The sequence below is a fragment of the Dendropsophus ebraccatus genome, chromosome 14 (genome assembly GCF_027789765.1).
Source record: "Dendropsophus ebraccatus isolate aDenEbr1 chromosome 14, aDenEbr1.pat, whole genome shotgun sequence".
Taxonomy (NCBI): domain Eukaryota; kingdom Metazoa; phylum Chordata; class Amphibia; order Anura; family Hylidae; genus Dendropsophus; species Dendropsophus ebraccatus.
This window is the reverse complement of record NC_091467.1, coordinates 9,117,546-9,124,706: the sequence shown is the minus strand read 5'-3', so window position 1 is coordinate 9,124,706 and position 7,161 is coordinate 9,117,546.

Below are 7,161 nucleotides of genomic sequence, written 5' to 3'. Positions count from 1 at the left end.
GAGGGCAGTGTGAGGGGTTATTAGTGAGCAGAGGACGGTGTGAGGGGTTATTAGTGAGCAGAGGGCAATGTGAGGGGTTATTAGTGAGCAGAGGGCAGTGTGAGGGGTATTAGTCAGCAGAGGGCAGTGTGAGGGGTTATTAGTGAGCAGAGGGCAGTATGAGGGGTTATTAGTGAGCAGAGGTCAGTGTGAGGGGTTATTAGTGAGCAGAGGGCAGTGTGAGGGGTTATTAGTGAGCAGAGGGCAGTGTGAGGGGTTATTAGTGAGCAGAGGGCAGTGTGAGGGGTTATAAGTGAGCAGAGGGCAGTGTGAGGGGTTATTAGTGAGCAGCGGGCGGTGTGAGGGGTTATTAGTGAGCAGAGGGCAGTGTGAGGGGTAATAAGTGAGCAGAGGGCAGTGTGAGGGGTTATTAGTGAGCAGGGAGCAGTGTGAGGGGTTATTAGTGAGCAGAGGTCAGTGTGAGGGGTTATTAGTGAGCAGAGGGCAGTGTGAGGGGTTATTAGTGAGCAGAGGGCAGTGTGAGGGGTAATAAGTGAGCAGAGGGCAGTGTGAGGGGTTATTAGTGAGCAGAGGACGGTGTGAGGGGTTATTAGTGAGCAGAGGGCAGTGTGAGGGGTTATTAGTGAGCAGAGGGCAGTGTGAGGGGTTATTAGTGAGCAGAGGGCAGTGTGAGGGGTTATTAGTCAGCAGAGGGCAGTGTGAGGGGTTATAAGTGAGCAGAGGGCAGTGTGAGGGGTTATTAGTGAGCAGCGGGCGGTGTGAGGGGTTATTAGTGAGCAGAGGGCAGTGTGAGGGGTAATAAGTGAGCAGAGGGCAGTGTGAGGGGTTATTAGTGAGCAGAGGGCAGTGTGAGGGGTTATTAGTGAGCAGAGGGCAGTGTGAGGGGTTATTAGTCAGCAGAGGGCAGTGTGAGGGGTTATTAGTGAGCAGAGGGCAGTGTGAGGGGTTATAAGTGAGCAGAGGGCAGTGTGAGGGGTTATTAGTGAGCAGCGGGCGGTGTGAGGGGTTATTAGTGAGCAGAGGGCAGTGTGAGGGGTAATAAGTGAGCAGAGGGCAGTGTGAGGGGTTATTAGTGAGCAGAGGGCAGTGTGAGGGGTTATAAGTGAGCAGAGGGCAGTGTGAGAGGTTATTAGTGAGCAGAGGGCAGTGTGAGGGGTTATTAGTGAGCAGAGGGCAGTGTGAGGGGTTATTAGTCAGCAGAGGGCAGTGTGAGGGGTTATTAGTGAGCAGAGGGCAGTGTGAGGGGTTATAAGTGAGCAGAGGGCAGTGTGAGGGGTTATTAGTGAGCAGCGGGCGGTGTGAGGGGTTATTAGTGAGCAGAGGGCAGTGTGAGGGGTAATAAGTGAGCAGAGGGCAGTGTGAGGGGTTATTAGTGAGCAGAGGGCAGTGTGAGGGGTTATAAGTGAGCAGAGGGCAGTGTGAGAGGTTATTAGTGAGCAGGGAGCAGTGTGAGGGGTTATTAGTGAGCAGAGGTCAGTGTGAGGGGTTATTAGTGAGCAGAGGGCAGTGTGAGGGGTTATTAGTGAGCAGAGGGCAGTGTGAGGGGTAATAAGTGAGCAGAGGTCAGTGTGAGGGGTTATTAGTGAGCAGAGGGCAGTGTGAGGGGTTATTAGTGAGCAGAGGGCAGTGTGAGGGGTTATTAGTGAGCAGAGGGCAGTGTGAGGGGTTATTAGTGAGCAGAGGACGGTGTGAGGGGTTATTAGTGAGCAGAGGGCAGTGTGAGGGGTTATTAGTGAGCAGAGGGCAGTGTGAGGGGTTATTAGTGAGCAGAGGGCAGTGTGAGGGGTTATTAGTGAGCAGAGGGCAGTTTTAGGGGTTATTAGTGAGCAGGGAGCAGTGTGAGGGGTTATTAGTGAGCAGGGGGCAGTTTTAGGGGTTATTAGTGAGCAGGGAGCAGTGTGAGGGGTTATTAGTGAGCAGAGGGCAGTGTGAGGGGTTATTAGTGAGCAGATGGCAGTATGAGGGGTTATTAGTGAGCAGAGGGCAGTATGAGGGGTTATTAGTGAGCAGAGGGCAGTGTGAGGGGTAATAAGTGAACAGAGGGCAGTGTGAGGGGTTATTAGTGAGCAGAGGGCAGTGAGAGGGGTTATTAGTGAGCAGGGGGCAGTTTTAGGGGTTATTAGTGAGCAGGGAGCAGTGTGAGGGGTTATTAGTGAGCAGGGGGCAGTTTTAGGGGTTATTAGTGAGCAGAGGGCAGTGTGAGGGGTTATTAGTGAGCAGAGGACGGTGTATGGGGTTATTAGTGAGCAGAGGACGGTGTATGGGGTTATTAGTGAGCAGAGGGCAGTGTGAGGGGTTATTAGTGAGCAGAGGGCAGTGTGAGGGGTATTAGTCAGCAGAGGACGGTGTATGGGGTTGGTGATGTTTGGGGTTTGATGTTGTAAAACCCACTATAAGATTTACCTGGGGGAGAGATGAATATTGTAAGAACAATGAGAAAGTATAAAATAAAAGATGCTGAGGATGTGGCCAATGGGAGAGAAGCAGGAAGGGATGAAAGGAGGGGGGTCAGCCGGGGTGGAGAGGGAGGGTCTGACAATCCCGCTGCAGGTTTACATTCAGTGATGAGAAAGATCAGTGTTCTATCAATATTTTAACTATTCATAAAAAGGGTCATAGGAGAATACAGATAAATAATATGATCAAACCAAAAATCATCCGCCAAAGTCATAACTCATCTCACCAACAACATCTAACCGAGTCGTAGACCTTTATACCAAACGTCAGATCATTGAGTCTAACCATAGATCATGTGACCAAACTATAGGCAGCTCACAGGTCCATGACCAAGTCAATGACCTCCTCATCAAACTGTCAATCGTTTAACTATAAATCATCAAACCAACATTTACACCAACACTTATGGTCTAAAGCCAAACCATAGATCATCCAACCAAACCCTAAAACTTTCAACCAAGTCACTGGATGCTCAAAGAACCATAAACCATTTCACTAAACCATAGATCATCCAACCAAACACTCTAATAGATGGTCCCACCACTTATAAAGTCTGACCAAGCCATAGACCATATCACCATCATAGAACCATAGACCATGTCACTATTATAGAACCATAGACCATGTCACTATTATAGAACCATAGACCATGTCACCATTATAGAACCATAGACCATGTCACCAAATCAATTACTTTCTTACTAAACTTTAGATCAGCATCTAACCAAGTCATAGATCTTTACATGATCTCACCAAATCATAAATAATCTCACCAAAACAAAAATCATTAAGTTATAGACCTTTATACCAAACCTTACATCATCCAACAGAGGCATAGACTTTGTTATTTAGCCATAGAGCCATTGATCAGGTGTGCAAAGCATAATCCATTTTGCCAAACCATTAACCATTTTACCAAACTATTAACCTTTTGACCAAACCATTGACCTTCTTGACTAAACCACGGTTGTCACCAAACCATTGTCATTCTTACCAAACCATGGTCATCCCTAAACCATTCACCTTCTGTGCACATCTTGGTCATTACCAGACCAGTTACCCTCTGACCAAACCATGGTTGTCACCAAATTACTGTCATTCTGACCAAAGCGTAGTTGACACTAAACCATTGACCTTCTGGCCACATGATGATATCACCAAACCATTCACTTTCTGACTACATGTTGTCATCACTAAAACAATGACCTTTTGACTAAATCTTGGCCAGAACTAAACCATTGTCCTTCTGCCAAACTTTGGTCATCATCAAAACATTAACATTCTAACCAAACAACCTTGGTCATCAACAATCTACTGTAATTCTGACCAAACCATGGTGGTCATCACTAAACCATTAACTTTCTGACCAAATCACTAGAGATGACCAAGTCTCGAGCATGCTCAAGTCACATTGCTCGGCATTTGTATACCGGTGGCTGAAGAAGTTTGGATGTAGACCTTCTAATCAAATAATAGATCTCAATAAAACCTAACAAAATATTAAATACATAGGTCACCTCGACAGCTTAGGTCTCGAATTGTGCTCATCCAGATGCAGTTTTTCTCGACCCAACCAAAGCTTTGTCTAATGTCCATGGGCATGAATATATGTCATAAGTAAAAGGCTGTCCCAATGAGAGGTCACGAGAGGTCCTAAGATACATAAGATCACACATTGCCCAAATTTATATTAGATGCCCACAAATGCCAGGTCATGATAGGCACCGACCCAAGGCAGATGTGTGTGGACAAGCCATTGTGCTCCTGGTACATCGGACATGTTGGGCACTGGCATTAATGGAAGGTCGGTCATGGATGATGAACCAGTTGGCTTTTCGCTTCTTCGAACCAGGCGGGAGTCTATGGAGATGGGAGGTAATGTGGAAGGGGATCTTCTTAGACCACCCTCTAAGGACCTGTCATTCTCATTTATACATCTAAGATCTTAAGTGCATGATAATTTTACAGCAAAGACTTATTTAAAGGAAAAGCACAGGATAGATTACAAGAGACTGCTCATCACTGAGAGACAGCTCATACCACCAATAGTACTATGGTACAGAGACTGCTCATAAGTAAGAGAGACAGCTCATACCACCAATAGTACTATGGCACAGAGACTGCTCATATGTAAGAGAGACAGTTCATACCACCCATAGTACTATAGTACAGAGACTGCTCATCACTGAGAGAGACAGCTCATACCACCCATAGTACTATAGTACAGAGACTGCTCATCACTGAGAGAGACAGCTCATACCACCCATAGTACTATGGTACAGAGACTGCTCATCACTGAGAGAGACAGCTCATACCACCCATAGCACTATGGTACAGAGACTGCTCATCACTGAGAGAGACAGCTCATACCACCCATAGTACTATGGTACAGAGACTGCTCATCACTGAGAGAGACAGCTCATACCATCAATAGTACTATAGTACAGAGACTGCTCATATGTAAGAGAGACAGCTCATATCACCCATAGTACTATAGTACAGAGACTGCTCATATGTAAGAGAGACAGCTCATACCACCAGTGACATCACTGGAGCATCGGCGCCAGGACAAGGGGAGCGCGACCACAAGAGTGAAGAGAAGAGGAGACGCCCGGACCCAGGTGAGTATAAGTGTTTGTTTTATTGTGTTATATACTATATGGGAGGGGGAGCACACAGGGGCCTGTGTAACTGGGGGAGCACACAGCGGGGGTCTATATAAATGGGGGGAGCACACAGTGGGGCTATATAACGCTAAAGAGACACAGGGGGGCTATATATAACTGGGGGAGCACACAGGGGGACTATAGACTACTGGGGCTTCACAGAAGGGTCTATATTCTACTTGGGTCAGCACACAGGGGGTCTATATACAACTGGGGGAGCACACAGGAGGTCTATATCCAAGTGGGGGAGCACACAGGGGGGCTATATACTACTGAGGTAGCACACAGAGGGTCTATATACTACTGGGGTAGCACACAGGGGTCTATATACTACTGGTGGGGCACACAGGGGGTCTATATACTACTGGGGAACACACAGTGGTCTATATACTACTGGTGGGGCACACAGGGGGTCTATATACTACTGGGGGAACACACAGGAGTCTATATACTACTGGTGGGGCACACAGGGGGTCTATATACTGCTGAGGCAGCACACAGGGGGTCTATATATAACTGGGGAGGCACACAGGGGTCTATATACTACTGGGGCAGCACACAGGGGGTCTATATACTACTGGAGGAGCACACAGAGGTCTATATACTACTGGCTGGGCACACAGGGGGTCTATATACTACTAGGGGAACACACAGAGGGTCTATATACTACTGGTGGGGCACACAGGGGGTCTATATACTACTGGGGGCAGCACACAGAGGGTCTATATATAATGGGGAGCACACAGGAGGTCTATATATAACCGGGGGCAGCACACAAGGGGTCTATATACTGCTGGAGGAGCACACAGTGGTCTATATACTACTGGGGGAGCACACAGGGATCTTTATAATACTGGTGGAGCACACAGGGGGTCTATATACTACTGGGGGAACCACACAGGGGGTTTATATACTACTGGAGGAGCACACAGGGGTCTATATCCAAGTGGGGGAGCACACAGGAGGTCTATATCCAAGAGGGGGAGCACACAGGGGAGCTATATACCACTGAGGGAGCACACAGGGGAGCTATATACAAGTGGGGGAGCACACAGGGGGTATATGCAACTGGGGGCAGCACGCGGGGTATATACGACTGGGGGCAGCACACAGGGGGTTTATATACAACTGGGACAGCACACAGGGGGTCTATATACTTTTGGGGCAGCACACGGGGGGGCTTTATATAACTAGGGGAACACACAGGCGTCTATACACTACTGGGGGAAGCACACAAGGGGTATATACTACTGAGGGGAAGCACACAAGGGGTATATACTACTGGGGGCAGCACACAGCGGCCTATTGTTGTGGAGTGCGTGTCGAGGGGGGGGGGGGCAGACATAACTTCGCTTGGGGCCCCAGAAATGCCAAGACCGCCCCTGCTCATACCACCCATAGTACTATGGTACAGAGACTGCTCATATAAGAGAGACAGCTCATACCACCCATAGTACTAAGGTACAGAGACTGCTCATATGTAAGCGAGACAGCTCATACTACCCATAGTACTATGGTACAGAGACTGCTCATATATAAGAGAGATGGCTCATACCACCCATAGCACTATGGTACAGAGACTGCTCATATAAGAGAGACAGCTCATACCACCCATAGCACTATGGTACAGAGACTGCTCATATAAGAGAGACAGCTCATACCACCCATAGTACTATGGTACAGAGACTGCTCATATGTAAGAGAGACAGCTCATACCACCCATAGCACTATGGTACAGAGACTGCTCATATAAGAGAGACAGCTCATACCACCCATAGTACTATGGTACAGAGACTGCTCATATAAGAGAGACAGCTCATACCACCCATAGTACTATGGTACAGAGACTGCTCATATGTAAGAGACAGCTCATACCACCCATAGTACTATGGTACAGAGACTGCTCATATGTAAGAGAGACAGCTCATACCACCCATAGTACTATGGTACAGAGACTGCTCATATGTAAGAGAGACAGCTCATACCACCCATAGTACTAAGGTACAGAGACTGCTCATATGTAAGAGAGACAGCTCAT